The sequence below is a fragment of the Aquarana catesbeiana genome, linkage group LG05, assembly GCF_042186555.1.
Source record: "Aquarana catesbeiana isolate 2022-GZ linkage group LG05, ASM4218655v1, whole genome shotgun sequence".
Classification (NCBI taxonomy): domain Eukaryota; kingdom Metazoa; phylum Chordata; class Amphibia; order Anura; family Ranidae; genus Aquarana; species Aquarana catesbeiana.
This window is the reverse complement of record NC_133328.1, coordinates 164,184,455-164,205,436: the sequence shown is the minus strand read 5'-3', so window position 1 is coordinate 164,205,436 and position 20,982 is coordinate 164,184,455.

The window sequence follows — 20,982 nt, the reverse complement described above, 5'->3', positions numbered from 1 at the left end:
GGATCCATATTTATTTGGGGGGGGGGGGGGGTTCACGCGCTTTAAGGATGGGTCTAAAACTGGCTATACAGTGATTGAAAATGTTGCACATTCAATCAGTGTGTGACCACCCTTGCTTAGCCATAGTCTACTGTTCGATCTATTCTGTCAAAGGCGCACACACTGGAAAACTTTTATCGATCAGCGGCTGCAACCACTGTCAGAATGCAATGCCCCGCTGAGGGGGAAAGGTGGAATTCTTCATTCACCTTGTTTGCGTGGATGGAAACATCGTTTTTTTTTCCCCATTCAGCCCACTGGTTCAATGAAAAAACAACTAAAAAAAAACAGGTGCCTGAGCCATGGTTTTACATTCCCTTACCGCTCACCCCAGTATTAACACTACAGCCTGACAGTGGCGTACACATGCCGCAGCCATGACATTTTTAACTTGTGCTGCAGAGTTTTTTTTCCTGTTGTTCTTAATCATATAATGCTGATTGAAAACCACGTAAACCATATTCATTCATTTAAGTTTGATTTTTTTTTTTGGTTCGCAAATTTTTTTTAAATGTATAATGTGACCCTCATACTGAGTTTGGAGACCCCTGATGTACTGTATGTAATCAGATTGGTTCTTGCTGATGCATGTGTACTGTATTTTAGGTTTTAAAGTACATCATCATAGACTGTAGGAAAAAAACTGAACGTCAACAAGCATACACATGAGTTCATCCAACAAGCTATCAATGTAGCAGTGACTTAAGTGCCCTTTAGCATACTAAGTTTGAAGAAACCCAAGGTGACATCAGGTGATTGAGCTGTAGGAAATGAATAACTTTGTCTGTGCTGACCATAAGAAATCCATAGCTTGTTAGTTAAAAACAAACACTGCAAAGTTTACGTTTCCATGAGTAAAATGTAGATGACTGTAGCTGAGCCAGCACAACTGACAGCATAAATCCTACTCTTGTTACAGGAAAATGATTGCTTATGTAAACTTGGTGGGCTCTGTAGTGGTGGAGTAGTAATGTATTCTACATGGTAAGGAAGGCACATAGAGAATGTATTTTAAACATTGCTCTTAGTTCTCCCAGCAATTAAGGTTTTATATTTAAACATGAAGAACAAGATCTTTTTGTGATCAGAGGTCACTAAAATGTAGACACCACTGCCTGTTTTTAACTTCATATTTACTCAAAACTAATTTGTCCATCTAAATAGTTTTTGCATTGTTTGTAAAGATATATAAAGATATTATTTGGTACACTGCTTTAATGGATCCCTTGCTTATGTTTTTTAAATGGATAAAAATGTTTCAAAAATGCATTTTACACTTAAAGGAGTTGTAAAGGTTCCTTTTTTTTTTTTTTTTTTTTTTTATACAAACATGTCATACTTACCTCCGTTGTGCAGTTGGTTATGCACAGAGTGGCCCCGATCCTCCTCTTCTGGGGTCCCTCAGCAGCGCTGGTGGATTATCCTCTTTTTGAGTGTCCCGTCAGAGAAGTGCTCTCCTTCGGACACCCAGGCAGGCGCGCTCCCATGTCCTGCTGCTGTGTCTGTTGACACAGACAGCAGGACTCGGCTCCGCCCCCAGTGCCCGCATCATTGGATTTGATTGACAGCAGCGGGAGCCAATGGCTGTGCTGCTATCAATCTATCCTATCAGGACACGAGACACCGGCCGGAGCTTGTGTGCTCGTTTCCATCGCAGGAATTACGGGGCTCAGGTAAGTATAAGGGGAGCTTGGGGGTGCTGCTGCACTAAAGAAGGTTTTTCACCTCAATGCATAGAATGCATTGAGGTGAAACATGCTGCGGGTTTACAACTCCTTTAACCACTTCAGCCCCGGAAGATTTGGCTGTTCAATTTTTTGCGAAACGGCACTGCATCGATTTAACTGACAATTGCACGGTTGTGCGACACTGTACCCAAACAAAATTGACGTCCTTTTTTTCCCACAAATAGAGCTTTCTTTTGGTGGTATATGATCACCTCTGCGGTTTTTATTTTTTGCGCTATCAACAAAAGAAGAGCGACAATTTTGAAAAAAACACAATATCTTTTACTTTTTGCTACAATAAATATCCCACATTTTTTATCAAAAAAAAAGTTTTTTTCCTCAGTTTAGGCCGATATATATTCTTCTACATATTTTTGGTAAAACAAAAAATTGCAATAAGCGTATATTGATTGGTTTGCGCAAAAGTTATAGCGTCTACAATATAGGGAATAGATTTATGGCATTTTTATTACTTTTTTTTTTTACTAGTAATGGCGGCGATCTGCGATTTTTTTCGGCACTGTGATGTTGCGGTGGACACATCGGACACTTTTGACACATTTTTGAGGCCATTGACAATTATACAGCAATCAGTGCTATAAAAATGCGCATATAAATGTCACTGACATATAAATGTCACTGACTGTATAAATGTCACTGACAGGGAAGGGGTTAACAGTGGTGGGCGATCAAGGGGTTAACTGTGTTCCCTATGTGTGTTTCTAACTGTGGGGGGGTGGGACTGTCTAGGAGGAGAGAGAGATTAGTGTTCATACATAGTATGAACACACGATCTGTCTCTACTCCCCTGAGAGAACCGGGATCTTTGTGTTTACGATGATCGCGGGAGCCCGGCGGTCATCGCGCCCACCGGGCACTCACATCGGCTCCAGGCACACGCTGCGGCGGCACGCCCCTAGTGGCCAAAAGGTGAAGCGACGTAAGGTAACGTTGTTTCGCCCAGCTGTGCCATTCTGCCACAGTAAAACTACGGCGGCTGGTCGGCAAGCCGTTAAAGTGTTACTAGAGTCAAAAGTTTTTTTTATTAAAATAATAAAAATGGTATACTTACTTGCTTTGTGCAGTGGTATTAGACAGAGTGGCCCTGGTCCTCCTCTTCTGGGGGTCCTCGGCAGTGATCTTGGCTCCTCTTCTTCTTCTTAGGGACTACTATAGCCAGCCTCTGGCTATGGGGAGAGCGTAGTCTGCACACTCCTGACCTGTGCGTCTATGGAGCCAGGCTCCATAGACTAACACAGTGGGACTTATGCCTGCCCCCAACTTCCTCTTCACTGCATCTGATTGACAGCAGCAAGAGCCAATGTCTTCTGCTGCTGCTGCTCGAGTGCTGTGTAACGAGGAAAAGGGGAGGAGAATAGATACAGCCGTGCACAGCGCTGATCTGTTCTCCCCTCTCTTTCCCTTCTTCCCCTTCACACAGGGGAGGGGGGCACAGAGAAAATGAAAACAATGCATTAAGGTAAAAAACGTTTTTAGGTTTAGTAACACTTAACAGCTTAAAGCACATTTACGGGGGGGGGGCATTCACACTAGATGTAAAAGCAATGTATTTTAATAAGAGTAGCTCACAACAGTGCATTGAGTTGATGCACGCTGCCCTGTGCTGAAAAACAGTAGAACATGCCCTACTTTTCCTCAGTGCAATGCAATGGTCATAAACACAAGAGTCAAAACAGTCAGTTTTTTTAGAAATAAAGCTTAGGGATGTTAAAAAAAAAAAAAAAAAAAAAAAAAAAAAAAAAAAAGGATTGCAGCACATTTTCAAACAGAACACAGCACAGTGTGAATAAAATGAATATGAGCATACCTGTTATTTCATAAATATATGATATGACAGTATGACCTAAATAGCAAATCAGATTTAGGATTATAGCTTAAAAAGAAATATTAATTACTCAATTAAACAAAAATACATAGGTAGTAACCAATGGCCATGTATTTATTAAGTGAAAAGGAATTATGCATTGCAAAGGTACAGATAAACTGAAATTAATTAACAAAAGCTGGTGGATGGTATGTCTGAATAGATAAGGCACCTCATCCCTGAATCAAAATTGAAATATAGAGCATAGGGAAGGGGATTATAACGGTGCCAACAACAATTAGACACAATAGAGATAGTAAAAAATATATCAAATTTTAATTGTATAACATTTAAAAACCAAACAATACATAAATGTAGAACCACAGTATAGAGATGGAGCACTATACGGTTATTCTGTTGACCGACACCAATGATGTTGAATGGTAGTAGCAGGTCAGTTCTTCCCTACTAGTTTTGCCAAGACATTGGCTTCATCAGGGGAATAGAATATACAGAAAATAATTTTTGACTCTAGAATAGAGAAAAAAAAAATCACAAAAAGAATTTGAAACAAAATATACATGTGCCTAACAGTATAGTACAAATCACTGAACAATTAATCGGCATAGTATCCACAGTCCAGTCCAACTAGTACCCCTATAAGTCCCGAACCCCACCGAAAGGGGGGCTGCCATATGATGAAAAATAGAACCCCACAAGTGCCCACAACCACTCACATACCCCGTCAGGCCCCCGGGGCCAGGCAGGCGCAGTCAGGCAACCGGAGACGGCAATCCAATCACAAAATAATAAATTGGGGTGAATGGCGCTACCTATTCATGATTAATATCAAGACATGAACAAAGAAAGGGGAGAGAGTGGGCTAAGTGCTACACCACTAATGGGTGTGCCACACCTATACCTACTGTATATGATCCCACCTCAAATGTAATACCAGTGAATCAGATATAGGTGTGTCTATGATCTGTCACTGAGTGTTAGATTAGCATCCGGTGTAGTAATATGTAAACCCAGACTCAATTATACCACCATTACTACAAAATTAAATAAATCTGTGATATATCTTGACATTCCGTGCCCCATAGGGGTATGTGCATATGTGACCTTACAGAGGTGTTCAAACTCTTGGTGCAAGAAATATAAAGTGAACTAAACGTGATCCGTGACAAATATGTCCCAAAAGATTATTTTTAGGGAACATATAAAACCTACTATACAGTAGCCTGTTATTGATTTCCTAGTGATTCCCTGGTTCTAATAACCAGAATATAACACTTGATACCAAAAAAAATATTAAGATCATTAAATTATAAACCACACTCAAAAAAAAAAAAAATATCACCATGTGTGTATCCAAATACAAATAGCAAAAAGGATGGGACCGCACTAAGCAGACACACTGTGCTTCCGTGACAGCTATAGGAAAAGTTCATATATAGATGTGCAATTAACAGTCCATATACTGTGCATATAGTATTCTTCAAACAATGTGACAAAGATCAGATGGTGACTTTGTGCTCCCCCTCAAGGGTCCCCACTCACCGAATCCACTCACCCCAAAGGTGCAATGCGCATATAGATGTAACCGCTGCAATCAATTCGCCACCATAATTATTACGATTCCAAGGATGGGCCTCTATCTTCAGGTAGATTATAGTATGATCTGTGGTTAGTTCCTCATAGGAGAAAAGAGATGTGGACTCCCATGGTGTAGTAAAATGTTGTAAATTTATTAAAAAACATTAGCCAAATAAAACTTTATTATTATATTTATAAACTTTAACCAGATAAAAAATATAAATAACAAAAGTCCCGGGCAAAGGCTTCCAATTAGACTTTCCAAAGAGCCATCTACTATACTGTATAAGTGATATGGCAGGCTTCTAAATGGCAGTCAAGCCTCAAGACACACAAGCGCTAGACGCAGAGTGGAGACAGCAGCAGTGCACCGCACTGCTGTCTCCACTCTGCGCCTAGCGCTTGTTGTGTGTCTTGAGGCTTGACTGCCATTTAGGAGCCTCCTATAGCTGTCACGAAAGCATAGTGTGTCCGCTTAGTGCGGTCCCATTCTTTTTGCTATTTGTATTTGGATACACACATGGTGATATTTTTTTTTTTTTTTAGTGTGGTTTATAATTTAATGATCTTAATATTTTTTTGGTATCAAGTCTTATATTCTGGTTATTAGTACCAGGGAATCAATAACAGGCTACTGTATAGTAGGTTTTATATGTTCCCTAAAAATAATCTTTTGGGACATATTTGTCACGGATCACGTTTAGTTCAGTTTATTTTTCTTGCACCAAGAGTTTGAACACCTCTGTAAGGTCACATATGCACATACCCCTATGGAGCACGGAATGTCAAGATATATCACGGATTTATTTAATTTTGTAGTAATGGTGGTATAATTGAGTCTGGGTTTACATATCACTACATCGGATGCTAATCTAACACTCAGTGACAGATCATAGACACACCTATATCTGATTCACTGGTATTACATTTGAGGTGGGATCATATACATTAGGTATAGGCGTGGCACACCCATTAGTGGTGTAGCACTTAGCCCCCCTCTCCCCTTTCTTTGTTCATGTCTTGATAATAATCATGAATAGGTAGCGCCATTCACCCCAATTTATTTTGTGTTTACCTGGAGACCCCCTAGGGGAGCTCTATTAGGGGAGGCTGCAGACCTATCAGGCGGCCTAAGCGCAGTCATATATATATTTTTGTGGGCAATCGCAATCAGCCCTGTAATTGGCTGCAGAGGGTCTATTAGGGAAGCCTGTAAAAGCTTAAAAGACAAACAAAAAATATAAGAAATCAGGAGGACTACAGAATTTTAATAATGTTAAAAAGGGCTGAAGAGCCTCAATACATACCAAGACCAAAATGATGAGAAAGACGAAACAAAGGGCGCTGAAAATGTCAGTATGTTGTACTTGAATCTTTCAAGGCAGGGGAATTGATTGATTGACAGGTAAAGAGGCTAAATGAACAATAAGGTTTATACTTTAAGAACATGAATAGTGAATTTTAGAAAATATAAATAATTATATATGTGGGGGACTTCAGTATGTTAAAGAATAAACGCTTACCCACAAGTAGGTGGATACATTCAAGGGCATCAAGAAGCCTAATTGTATCAAATGCAATGGTGAGGGAAGCAAAAGGCAAGAGCCACACTTAGGTGCCAAAAAGGTCCAGATAATCCAATTGAATAGATCTAATTCAATATAAAAACCGGAAATCAACACAAATATTCGCGTTGCACATCAAACAATGCAAAGAGTTCAGAGGTATCAGGAATTTCCAAAGGAAAAATGTTTACCTTGCACAGAATACAAACGCCCAGAGAAGTCAGCAAATGAAAACACAAATTGGCAAACCCCCCACCCGTTCATCATAAGCAATTAGCCAATCAGGAGCGGACATGAGACGGCCCGTAAGAATGGCACACAGGCGCCTCCATGAAGCAGGATCTGCCTGCTCAGCAGGGGATCTGTCCGCTGATCCCCGCTGAGCAGCTGGATGACAGGTCCGTGTCTGCTCTGCTATGCAGAGCGGACACAGACACAGCCCGCTTTCGTCTATAGGGCAATCGGATGGAAACGGCCATTTCCATCACATGCTATCCGATACAATCCTCCAGACAGATGGGGAATAGGTCCCCTATTTGTCTGTTAGATTGGATTGGATGGTGACTGCTGATATCCGCCGCTCCATAGAAGAGACTGGAGGGTCCAATCAGGTCTGCCTGAAAAACTGACAGGCGGACCTGATTAGATCGCTAGTCTGACAGAGGCCTAATTCATTAAATCATGTACCCAACATTTTTCTAAAGAAAATGCAGTTACTGGTTGGGATATGAGGATGGATGTACCAGATGCACAAATAATCTCACATTCAAAGTTAACCGGTTCAACACAGGGCAATTTCACCCCCTTCCTTCCCAGGCCAATTTTTAGTTTTCAGCGCTGTCGCACTTTAAATGTCAATTGCGCGGTCGTGCGACGTTGTACCCAAAAGAAATTGACGTCCTTTTTTTCACCACAAATAGAGCTTTTTTTTGGTGGTATTTGATCGCTTTTGCGGTTTTTATTTTTTGCGCTATAAACAAAAGAAGAGCGACAATTTTGAAAAAAACACAATATTTTTTACTTTTTGCTATAATAAATATGCCAATTTTTTTTTTAAAAAACACATTTTTTCCTCAGTTTTGGCCGATACGTATTCTTCTACATATTTTTGATAAAAAAAAATCGCAATAACCGTATATTGATTGGTTTGCGCAAAAGTTATAGCGTCTACAAAATACGGGATAGATTTATGGCATTTTTAAAAAAAAAATATTTTTTTATTTTTTTTAGCGGCGATCGCGATTTTTTTTGGTGACTGCGACATTATGGCGGACACATCGGACACTTTTGACACATTTTTGGGACCAATCACATTTATACAGCGATCAATGCTATAAAATTGCATTGATTACTGTGTAAATGTGACAGGCAGTGAAGGGGTTAACCACTAGGGGGCGGGGAGGGGTTAATATGTTTCCTAGGGAATGCTTCTAACTGTAGGGGGAGGGGACGCACTAGGGGAGGAGACCGATCTGTGTTCCTACGTTCTGAGAACACAGATCGCTCTCCTCAGAGCTGACAGGCTGTGGATCTGTGTGTTTACACACACAGATCCACATGCCGGCCCGGTTAACGGGCAATCGCGGGTGCCCGGCGGACATCGCGGCCGCCGGGCACACGCACCGGGTCCCGAGGAACGCGGCGGGCGCGCGCGCGCGCCCCCTAGACGGCTGGGAATCCCAGGATGTCATATGGCGTCCACCCAGGATGGGAGATCCCATCTGTGGACGTATTACTATGGGCGGGTAGGGAAGTGGTTAAGCAGTGATTGACACATTTTAATCACAGCAACAATATCTGCAAAGGACAACTATGGCATTCAGCAATAGACCATGGACTCATGTCCTGAGTGCCAATGTGCCAGAATCTAGCAACATTGCTGTTCGGCACTCATTGAAAATGTGAGCAAATGGGAAAAAAGCTGATGTGCAGGCTTTTGTTCTTCATTGTTAATGGTTTTCCATTTGAATAGGATCCTTCCAAATAAAGCTCAAGCATTAAAAACCACATATCTATGAATCAGGGTGGATTTGATTTTAATCAAGTTAATTTAAATCACTATTAAAAAGGCTTGATTTAAAGCAACTCAATTGAAATCCTAATTTTTAAAGAGCAACTGTCATCTCTGTTCCGCAGCGGCTCCTCCTCTGACCCGCTGTTGACTCACCGACAGTCCCATTCACTTTAATGGGGCGGCTGGTGGTGATGCGGCAGTGACACAACAAGGTAAGGGACGTGGCAGCAGCAGGTGAGTGGATGCCTGCTAACAGGCGCTGCCATGATGGATCTGAAATGACAGGTGCTCTTTAAATGTAAGGTCTTATTCTAGTTGGTAGTAAGAATCTTTAATATTTGCAAACAAAATGAAGGTTTCCTATTTAGAATAATAAGCTGTCAGGTTAGTAAAACAGCGATATCAGAACTGATTTTAGGTTATTAGGTTAATAACACATAGCTGGAGAACTACTCAAATTCTCTTATTTAATTAAAACAATAACATTGCCAGTGCATGTTATCTCAGCTTGCAGATCTTGGATTTATTGAATGAGTTTACCAAAAATGTAAATATTGCAGAATATACAGCCTCATACATAGTTACATAGTAGGTGAGGTCGAAAAAAGACACAAGTTCATCAAGTCCAACCTATGTGTGTGATTATATGCAGGGCTGGACTGGGACAAAAATTTGGCCCTGGACTTCATCCAGACCGGCCCACTTTACTCCAAACACCTGGTGTTGGCGCTTCAATCTTCTCGGCACCATGGTTCATATGGTGTCAGGATGATTGAAGCGCATTATTTCTATTATTACATTGTAATATAACATGAAATAGTTCAACTCACCATAATGCAGAATCAGTGGGAGCCTTGAGTGTGTCACCTGCCACCTCACTTGCCACATCGCCTGCCACCAGATGCAGTGTTTCACTTGCCACGGCACTTGTCAGCAGAAGCAGCTTGTCACTTGCCACATCGCCTGCCACCAGATGCTGCATGTCATTTGCCACGTTACCTGCCACCAGATGCAGAATGTCACTTGCCACGTCACTTGTCAGCAGAGGCAGCTTGTCATTTGCCACGTTGCCTGCCACCAGATGCAGAATGTCATTTGCCACGTCACTTGTCAGCAGAGGCAGCTTGTCATTTGCCACGTCGCCTGCCACCAGGTGCCGCATGTCACTTGCCACGTTACCTGCCACCAGATGCAAAACGTCACTTGCCACATCACTTGTCAGCAGAGGCAGCTTGTCACTTGCCACGTCGCCTGCCACCAGATGCTGCATGTCACTTGCCACATTGCCTGCCACCAGGTGCTGTATGTCACTTGCCACCATTGCCTGCCACCAGATGCAGCGTGTCACTTGCCACGTCGCCTGCCACCAGATGCAGCGTGTCACTTGCCACGTCGCCTGCCACCAGGTGCTGCATGTCACTTGCCACCATTGCCTGCCACCAGATGCCACATGTCACTTGCCACGTTACCTGCCACCAGATGCAAAACGTCACTTGCCACGTCATTTGTCAGCAGAGGCAGCTTGTCACTTGCCACGTCGCCTGCCACCAGATGCCGCATATCACTTGCCCCGTCGCCTGTATCCTGCCAAGTCACTTGTCACCAGATGGCAGATGCAGTGCTACTACATGACTTGATGGGCACCTCCAACCCAGCTCTGTAACCCCCCCAACACACAACGTGACAGGGGAGGAGAGAGAGATACACAGCGCCAATTGTAGCATTAAAACAACTTGTATTCCACTTAAAGAACGTTACTGACAAAGGTAGTAGGGTGAAAGGCATTGAGACACTGTGATCTGAATTAGGAGCCGCCACCGGGAACCGAACGGGCCAGTAGATGCAGAGCATCGGTGTGTACTACTACTTCCGGGTAGCGGTGGAACGCATGATGGGGCGGACGTGATGTCATCATCCGGAAATGATGCAAGATGTGGGAGGTGACGCATCCTTCAGGCCATCATTCCTCCGCCACCAGGAAGTAGTAGTACACACCGATGCGCTCTGCATCTACTGGCCCGATCGGTTCCCGGTGGCCGCTCCTAATTCAAATTGTTGACAAGCCTGGATTCTTGCCAGTGTTTCAATGCCTTTCACCCTACTTTGTCAGTAACGTTTTTTAAGTGGATTAAAAGTTGTTTTAATGCTACATTTGGCGCTATGTATCTCTCCTTCCCTGTCTCTGAAACTGGCCCACTGAGCCATCGGCCCACCGGGAATCTCCCGGTAGTCCCGATGGCCAGTACATCCCTGATTATATGTCAGTATTACATTGAATATCCCTGTATGTTGTGGTCGTTCAGGTGCTTATCTAATAGTTTCTTGAAACTATCGATGCTCCCCGCTGAGACCACCGCCTGTGGAAAGGAATTCCACATCCTTGCCGCTTTTACAGTAAAGAACCCTCTATGTAGTTTGTTAAACCTCTTTTCTTCTAAATTGAATGAGTGGTCACGAGTCTTGTTAAACTCCCTTCCGCGAAAAGGTTTTATCCCTATTGAGGGGTCACCAGTATGGTATCTGTATATTGAAATCATATCCCCTCTCAAACGTCTCTTCTCCAGACAGAATAAGTTCCGTGCTCGCAACCTTTCCTCCAGACCCTTTATTAGCTTTGTTGCCCTTCTTTGTACTTGCTCCATTTCCAGTACATCCTTCCTGAGGACTGGTGCATACTCTAGGTGCACCGGACTAGAGTCTTGTAGAGCGGGAGAATTATTGTTTTATCTCTGGAATGAATCCCCTTTTTAATGCATGCCAATATTCTGTTTGCTTTGTTAGCAGCAGCTTGGCATTGCATGCCATTGCTGAGCCTATCATCTACTAGGACCCCCAGGTCCTTTTCCATCCTAGATTCCCCCAGAGGTTCTCCCCCCAGTGTATAAATTGCATTCATATTATTGCCACCCAAATGCATTATTTTACATTTTTTTACATTGAACCTCATTTGCAATGTAGTTGCCCACCCCATTAATTTATTCAGATCTTTTTGAAAGGTTTCCACATCCTGTGGAGAAGTTTTTGCCCTGCTTAGCTTAGTATTGTCTGCAAATACAGAGATTGAACTGTTTACCCCACCCTTCAGGTCGTTTATGAACAAATTAAACAGGATTAGACCCAGCACAGAACCCTGGGGGACCCCACTACCCACCCCTGACCATTCCGAGTACTCCCCATTTATCACCACCCTCTGAACTCCCCCTTGTATCCAGTTTTCAATCCATGTACTCATCCTATGGTCCATGCCAACGGACCTTATTTTGTACAGTAAACGTTTATGGGGAAATGTGTCAAATGCTTTTGCAAAATCCAGATACACCACGTCTATGGGCCTTCCTTTATCTAGATGGCAACTCACCTCCTCATAGAAGGTTAATAGATTGGTTTGGCAAGAATGATTCTTCATGAATCCATGCTGATTACTGCTAATGTTACCGTTCTCATTACTAAAATCTTGTATATAGTCCCTTATCACCCCCTCCAAGAGTTTACATACTATTGATGTTAGGCTAACTGGTCTGTAATGCCCAGGGATGTATTTTGGGCCCTTTTTAAATACTGGTGCTACATTGGCTTTTCTCCAATCAGCTGGTACCATTCCAGTCAGTAGACTGTCAGTAAAAATTACGAACAATGGTCTGGCAATTACTTGACTGAGTTCCCTAAGTACCCTCGGGTGCAGGCCATCTGGTCCCAGTGATTTATTAATGGTAAGTTTCCCAAGTCTAATTTTAATTCTGTCCTCTGTTAACCATGGAGGTGCTTCCTGTGATGTGTCATGAGGATAAACACTGCAGTTTTGGTTACTGAAGCCCCTCGATTCCCTCGTGAAAACTGAGGAGAAGAATAAATTCAATACCTTCGCCATCTCCCCATCCTTTGTAACCAGATGTCCTTCCTCATTCTTTATGGAGCCAATATGGTCTGTCCTCCCTTTTTTACTGTTTACATACTTAAAGAATTTCTTGGGATTTTTTTTGCTCTCCTCCGCTATGTGTCTTTCATGTTCTATCTTAGCCGTCCTTATTGCACCCTTACATTTCTTGTTGCATTCTTTATAAAGTCTGAATGCTGATGATGATTCCTCAACCTTGTATTTTTTGAAGGCCTTCTCCTTTGCTTTTATATGCATTTTTACATTGGAGCTAAGCCATTCAGGACTTTTGTTCGCTCTTTTAAATTTATTACCCAATGGGATGCATTGGCTAATGCCCTTATTTAATATGCTCTTAAAGCAAACCCATCTCTCCTCCGTGTTCTTTGTTCCTAAAATTTTATCCCAATTTATGCCTACTAGCAAGGTTTGTAGTTTAGGGAAGTTGGCTCTTTTGAAATTCAGTGTCTTTTTATTCCCCTTATGTTTCCTATTTGTGTGATTTATACTGAAGCCAATTGACCTGTGATTGCTGTTACCTAAATTGCTCATGCTACATAACTAAGCTCAATTTCATGCTGAATAAACTAAATTATTAATGTATCTTAAATAGAAAAACTATCTTTAGATAGATTTTTATTCCAAAAGCATTTTATTAAAATAAATTTGATAAAAAAAAAAAAAAAAATCCAATTTAAACCCCAAAATATCAGATTTAAATAAAAAAAAAAATCTGATTTTTTTTTCATTATCGATTTTTATCCAACCTGCCATGAATGCATGAACTTCTAGGGCATCATGTATGCATTAGCAATAAAGACAACCATACAAGACACAATGTAAAGATTATATCCTAGCATTTAGCTTTGCCAGAGACTGACATAATCAGCTGTTGCTTCCTGCAGAGTTAATCTTCTGAGCTGGACATACACTTTCTTCTGGACAGCACAACACAGACAAATGCCTGTATCTCCTACACAATGAATCGGAAGGGTTTTCATATTCTCTCTGATCTTATAGCCAGTAGAGGATGATCCCAGCAGGACTGCTTTTGATGTTTATTCCAGGCAGACAAAGCAGCAACAGAGGCAAACTATAACATTGCACACTACTGTACTTACGTGCGCTGGGAAGTGCAGGCTATTCCGATGAATGACAGATGTTAGACTGCTAGGTGATTGGTGGTTCCTATGTTGGGAGTAGAGGCAACCAAAAAGCTTAGTGCTTTTCTTAGTACTTAATCAAAACAAGCAAAAGTAAAAAAAAAAAAACCTTTACTGGGGCATTTTTCAGGTGCTTTAGCGTTAAAAAAGCGCCTGTAAAGCGCCTGAAACAAGCCTCATCCGCAATCCCAATGTGAAAGCCCGAGCCCTTTCACACTGCCAGCGCCCGAAAAACATTGGTAAAGTGCCGCTTAAGACCCCTTTCACACTGGGGCGTTTTTCAGGCGCTGGCAGTGTAAAAGGGCCCAGGCCATCAGCGCACTCAGCCCGGTGGCAAAAACACAAAAGCGCTGCAAAGAAGCTGCATTGAGATTGCAGATGAGGCTTCTTTCAGGCGCTTTACAGGTGCTTTTTTAATGCTAAAGCACCTGTAAAAGGCCCCAGTGTGAAAGGGGTCTCGGTGTGAAAGCATTCGGGCTTTCACACTGGTATTGCAGATGAGGCTTCTTTCAGGCGCTTTTTTTAACGCTAAAGCGCCTGAAATACGCCTGGAAAACGCCCCGGTGTGTAAGGGGTCTTAAGGCTTCACGCACACAGAGCTTAAAAAAAAAAAAAAAAACATGCAGAAAGGGTTTTCTGAAGGGAGCGGAATCACTTTGCACAGTGGTGGATGAATAGGAAGATACTACACTAAAACAACTTGTACAGGATTAATTTTATGGACTTTTGCATTATAGGATTTATTCATATATTTTTTCACTTGTCACAGGGTGATAATATATTTTTTTTATTATTTTCACATTTAATTTCGTCAGATTGATCATTTATGTATGATTATGTATGATTTAAGCGCCACTATTTTTTCTCACTTTTCTAAATTTGATAAGGGTTAAATACTGTTCACAGTTTATATTATTTAAAGTGGCAGCTCTACCAGTTTGAGATATTTGGTTCTGAGGCGCAGTGGTGGTAACTTCAAGTGTGTGTGGGTTGAACTTGGTGACCATCAGTTTCTGAGAAAATAAAACGCACCACCAAGCGCATTCAGGAGAAGAGCTGAAGAGCAGAAAAAATGCTGAATTCACCTAAATGCATGTAAACATGACCAAACGCTAGACACATTCAGCTCCTGTGCGTTCATTCATTCTAATGGGCAGAATAAATTCAGTTTCTGGCCAATAGAAACCATAAACGCTCAAATGCTTAATGCTACCTAAACACGTTTGCAAAATGCAGCATAGGTGTGTTTTTTAAGAATGTGTTCAGGGGAGCGGAGTGTGCATGGAGCTTAAGAGTTACTTGTATTGGGAAGGTTAAAAGCCCAATCAGGTTTTTATATCAGTTTTATATATTTTATATCCACACCGGGAAGATTCAAGCTCTTTATTTGTCCTGGTGACAAACAGTGTTTTGCCTGTGTTTATACCATGCCTGATTTTACGGATTACATGTAAGTGCAATACTTGTTTTTAAAGCAGAATTCCACCCAAAACTGGAAACTCTGCTTATCTGCCTCCTCCCCCTCTCTGCTGCCACATTTGGCACCTTTTGTGGGGGAGCGGGTACCTGTTTTTGACAGGTACCCATCCCCACTTTCGAGAGATCTCAGCAGCTACAGTATGTGAAGTTGCTGATTTTTAATTTTTTGTTGGGGGGGGGGGTGCAGAACTCTGCTTTAATAATAAATATGAATTAAGTGGTCTGCACTATTGGATGTCTGTGCTTTCTTCCTTGGTTTATCGGCTATTGAGAAAATACTTGCGATATGATGGGATAGCTTCATGGAATGAAGGGGGATTTGAGTCATTACTTACAAAGTGCATATGACTTCACATATTAGTGGGGTCCACAGTATCAGGTGAGTGAATACCCACAAGGGGTGGTGAAGGGCACTGCGGTGGTGTTTCGCACTTCTGAAGATATTGCGAATCAGAGGATGTTCTCCGTCTTTTTTCATTTCTTATTTGATTGCACAGATATTGTATGGTCTATGGGACTATTTGGACTATGAATGTTTTTTTGCACTTTTCTTGCACAGTTTTTTTTACATTGATTCTGTGTGGCACTTTAGATACCTTGTTTATAGCAGGGGTCTCCAAACTTTCTAAACAAAGGGCCAGTTTATTGTCCCTCAGATTTCATGGGGCTGGACTGTGGCCAGCGGGAGTGGAAATTTTCCAGGCATCAGTGGGAGTAAACATTGGCACATTTGTTATTAGGGGGAGGAATCGTGCCCCATTGTTGGTGTCAGTGGGAGGAATAGTGCCTCATTGTTGATGTCAGTGGGAGGAATAGTGCCTCATTGTTGATGTCAGTGGGAGGAATAGTGCCTCATTGTTGTCAGTGGGAGGAATAGTGCCTCATTGTTGATGTCAGTGGGGGGAATAGTACCCCATCATTGGTGTCAATGGGAGGAATAGTGCCCCATCATTGGTGTCAGTGGGAGAAATAGTGACCCATCATTTGTGTCAGTGGGAGGAATAGTGTCCCATCATTGGTATCAGTGGGAGGAATAGTGCCCCATCATTGGTGTCAGTGGAAGAAATAGTACCCTGTCACCCGTCATTGGTATCAATGGAAGGAATAGTGCCCCATAGTTGATGTCAGTTGGCAGAATAGTGTCTTGTAGCAGTAGGAGGAATAGTACCCCAAGGGCCGGATGAAGGCAAGCAAAGGGCCGCAGTTTGGAGACCACTGGTTTATAGGATTCACATATGAACTATTTTGTGTGTGTGTGTGTGTGTGTGTGTGTGTGTATGTATATATATATATATATATATATATATATATATATATATATACACACACATACACACACACATACAGTATAGATTTGTTCTCAATGTTTTAGTAGTGCTGTGGCACATCCAGTTGGTCCTTAAACTTGAGACATTTTTTTTTGTGAGTGCAAGTGTTTGCTTCATTGTCCACTGCCCCATTTCACTCATTTTCATATCGAGTCATAATCACAAATTTTATAAAGTACAAGTGATGTCTACGCATTTGTAGCTGTCAATTTCGGGCAATTTGGCACCCCTTTGAACAGTGTATGACATCGCCTTGCAGGGTAAACTATCTGCCTGAATATGGAGTGATTGTGGGACAAGTCTAACATTCAGCCTTTTTTAATACTTTGAAATCTGCACTTAAACAATTTTTTTTTGCTGAGCATCTCTGAAATAAATATATATATATTTGAACTGCTAACAAAAATCATATACACTGTGTGTGTGTGTGTGTGTATATATATATATATATATATTTTATTTTTTTTTTTTCTATATGGCAGAGCAGGTCAAGTAAAACCTATAAATTAAATTGACTGGAACATACAGTATTACCCATTTAGCAGAATACTTATTTACAGATACTCTCTTACGCTTGGTTCACATCTATGCAGGTGGCTGCGATTTCTGCACCCACAGTGAAAATGCGATGATGTGAGAAAACACGCGGGGCTGGCATTCATTCTGAATGCCACCCCCACGCATGTAAAAACGCTGTGCATTTTCAAGTGCAGGAACCATATACCTTACCTTTATACCTTCACGCCGACCTACGCAAAGACGCAGCCCCACTGGACTGGGCTTTTTACAGTGGGGCCGCATATTTGTGAATCTCCCTTTGTACCCCATTCTAATCATCGGGACCTGTAATGTCAGATTCCGGGACACCTGATCACTGTGATGGCTATCACAGTGATCAGTCATTGTGAAGCCTGCCCGTGTTTTCTGTCTCTGTCAATGGACGAGAGAGATACATTGTATCTTTCTCTGTCCTTCCAGACCTAGAAAAAAAAAGTGTATGTAGAAAAAAAAAACAAAACAATACCTAGCTCAAGATTTGACCTAGGTCTGCTTTAGGGTTGGTGTTTGCATCAAGGTTAAAGTTCAAGGTCAAAAGTTAGAGTCAGTATTTTTTGGTCAGGATTTTATTTATTTATTTTAAATTAGTATCAGTCAGTTTCAGTGTGTTTTAGGTAAGATAAAAAAAAACAAAATGCTCACTATTGTTTCTGGGCTTTACTACAGGTACAAACAACAATTAACATACACATACTGTATGTGGTATCACTGCAATCATCAGGAGCAGGAGAATTTATTTTGTGTTCTTTGGTGGTAGGTTATGATAGTAGCGAGAAATATACAGTGGGGCAGTTTTTTTGCTGAGAAAAAAAAAGAAAAAGATATCTAATACCATTTACCACCAAATGAAAGCCCAATTTGTTCTGCAAAAAACAAGGTATATTCCACTTGGATGTACAAAGTAGCTTTGATGATATGTACAAATTTACTAACATGCCAAAGTTGCAAAATTGGGCTTAGGCATTAAGATTTTTTTTTACTCTTAGGCACAAAGGAAAAAAAGGGGGAAAGGATATGGGCCTTTAAATGAAGCACATATAAAAATGTGCCTCCATCCCTAATCAAGTACAAAAGAGGGGGGATTTGGGACTTTAAATGAGGCAATTTGACTTGATACATGCAACTTGATATATGTAACTTGATATACAGTCAGGTCCATAAATATTAGGACATTGACACAATTCTAATCTTTTTGGCTCTATACACTACCACAATGGATTTCAAATGAAACGAACAAGATGTGCTTTAACTGCAGACTTTTAGCTTTAATTTGAGGGTATTTACATCCAAATCAGGTGAACAGTGTAGGAATTACAACAGTTTGTATATGTGCCTCCCACTTTTTAAGGGACCAAAAGTAATGGGACAGATTAACAATCATCCAAACTTTCACTTTTTAATACTTGGTTGCAAATCCTTTGCAGTCAATTACAGCCTGAAGTCTGGAATGCATAGACATCACCAGACGCTGGGTTTCATCCCTGGTGATGCTCTGCCAGGCCTCTACTGCAACTGTCTTCAGTTCCTGCTTGTTCTTGGGGCATTTTCCCTTTAGTTTTGTCTTCAGCAAGTGAAATGCATGTTCAATTGGATTCAGGTTAGGTAATTGACTTGGCCATTGCATAACATTCCACTTCTTTCCCTTAGAAAAGTCTTTGGTTGCTTTTGCAGTATGCTTCGGGTCATTGTCTATCTGCACTGTGAAGCGCCGTCCAATGAGTTCTGAAGCATTTTGCTGAATATGAGCAGATAATACTGCCCGAAACACTTCAGAATTCATCCTGCTGCTTTTGTCAGCAGTCACATCATCAATAAATACAAGAGAACCAGTTCCATTGGCAGCCATACATGCCCACGCCATGACACTACCACCACCATGCTTCACTGATAAGGTGGTATGTTTTGGATCATGAGCAGTTCCTTCTCCATACTCTTCTCTTCCCATCACTCTAGTACAAGTTGATTTTGGTCTCATCCGTCCATAGGATATTGTTCCAAAACTGTGAAGGCTTTTTAAGATGTTGTTTGGCAAACTCTGATCTGGCCTTCCTGTTTTTTGAGGCTCACAAATGGTTTACATCTTGTGGTGAACCCTTTGTACTCACTCTGGTGAAGTCTTCTCTTGATTGTTGACTTTGACACATATACACCTACCTCCTGGAGAGTGTTCTTGATCTGGCCAATTGTTGTGAAGGGCGTTTTCTTCACCAGGGAAAGAATTCTTCGGTCATCCACCACAGTTGTTTTCCGTGGTCTTTCAGGTCTTTTGGTGTTGCTGAGCTCACCGATGCGTTCTTTCTTTTTAAGGATGTTCCAAACAGTTGATTTGGCCACACCTAATGTTTTTTGCTATCTCTTTGATGGGTTTGTTTTGTTTTTTCAGCCTAATGATGGCTTGCTTCACTGATAGTGACAGCTCTTTGGATCTCATATTGAGATGTGACAGCAACAGATTCCAAATGCAAATAGCACACTTGAAATGAACTCTGGACCTTTTATCTGCTCCTTGTAAATGGGATAATGAGGGAATAACAGACACCTGGCCATGGAACAGCTGAGCAGCCAATTGTCCCATTACTTTTGGTCCCTTTTAAAAGTGGGAGGCACATATACAAACTGCTGTAATTCCTACACTGTTCACCTGATTTGGATGTAAATACCTTCAAATTAAAGCTGAAAGTCTGCAGTTAAAGCACATCTGGTTTGTTTCACTTCAAATCCATTGTGGTGGTGTATAGAGCCAAAAAGATTAGAATTGTGTCGATGTCCCAATATTTATGGACCTGACTGTAAGTTTAATGGTGTGTTGGCATAATGGATGGATGCAAATACATAGCATAGGCATATAACACATACACAGGTAATTTCATATATATATACACAGGTGATACTCGAAAAATTAGAATATCGTGCAAAAGTTAATTTATTTCACTAATGCAACTTAAAAGGTGAGACTAATATATGAGATAGACTCATTACATGCAAAGCAAGATAGTTCAAGCCATTATTTGTCATAATTGTGATGATTATGGCTTACAGCTTATGAAAACCCCAAATCCACAATCTCAGAAAATTAGAATATTGTGAAAAGGTGCAATATTCTAGGCTCAAAGTGTCTCACTCTAATCAGCTAATTAAGCCATAACACCTTCAAAGGGTTCCTGAGCCTTTAAATGGTCTCTCAGTCTGGTTCAGTAGGAATCGCAATCATGGGAAAGACTACTGACCTGACAGTTGTGCAGAAAACCATCACTGACACCCTTCATAAGGAGAGAAAGCCTCAAAAGGTAATTGCAAAAGAAGTTGGATGTTCCCAAAGTGCTGTATCAAAGCACATTAATAGAAAGTTATGCGGAAGGGAAAAGTGTGGAAGAAAAAGGTGCACAAGCAGCAGGGATGACCGCAGCCTGGAGAGGATTGTCAGGAAAAGGCCTTTCAAAAGTGTTGGGGACTTTCACAAGGAGTGGACTGAGGCTGGAGTCAGTGCATCAAGAGCCAACACACACAGACGGATCCTGGACATGGGCTTCAAATGTCGTATTTCTCTTGTCAAGCCACTCCTGAACAACAAACAACGTCAGAAGCATCTTACCTGGGCTAAAGAAAAACAGACCTGGTCTGTTGCTCAGTGGTCCAAAGTCCTCTTTTCTGATGAGAGCAAATTTTGCATCTCATTTGGAAACCAAGGACCCAGAGTATGGAGGAAGAATGGAGAGACACACACTGCAAGATGCTTGAAGTCCAGTGTGAAGTTTCCACAGTCTGTGTTGATTTGGGGAGCCATGTCATCTGCTGGTGTTGGTCCACTGTG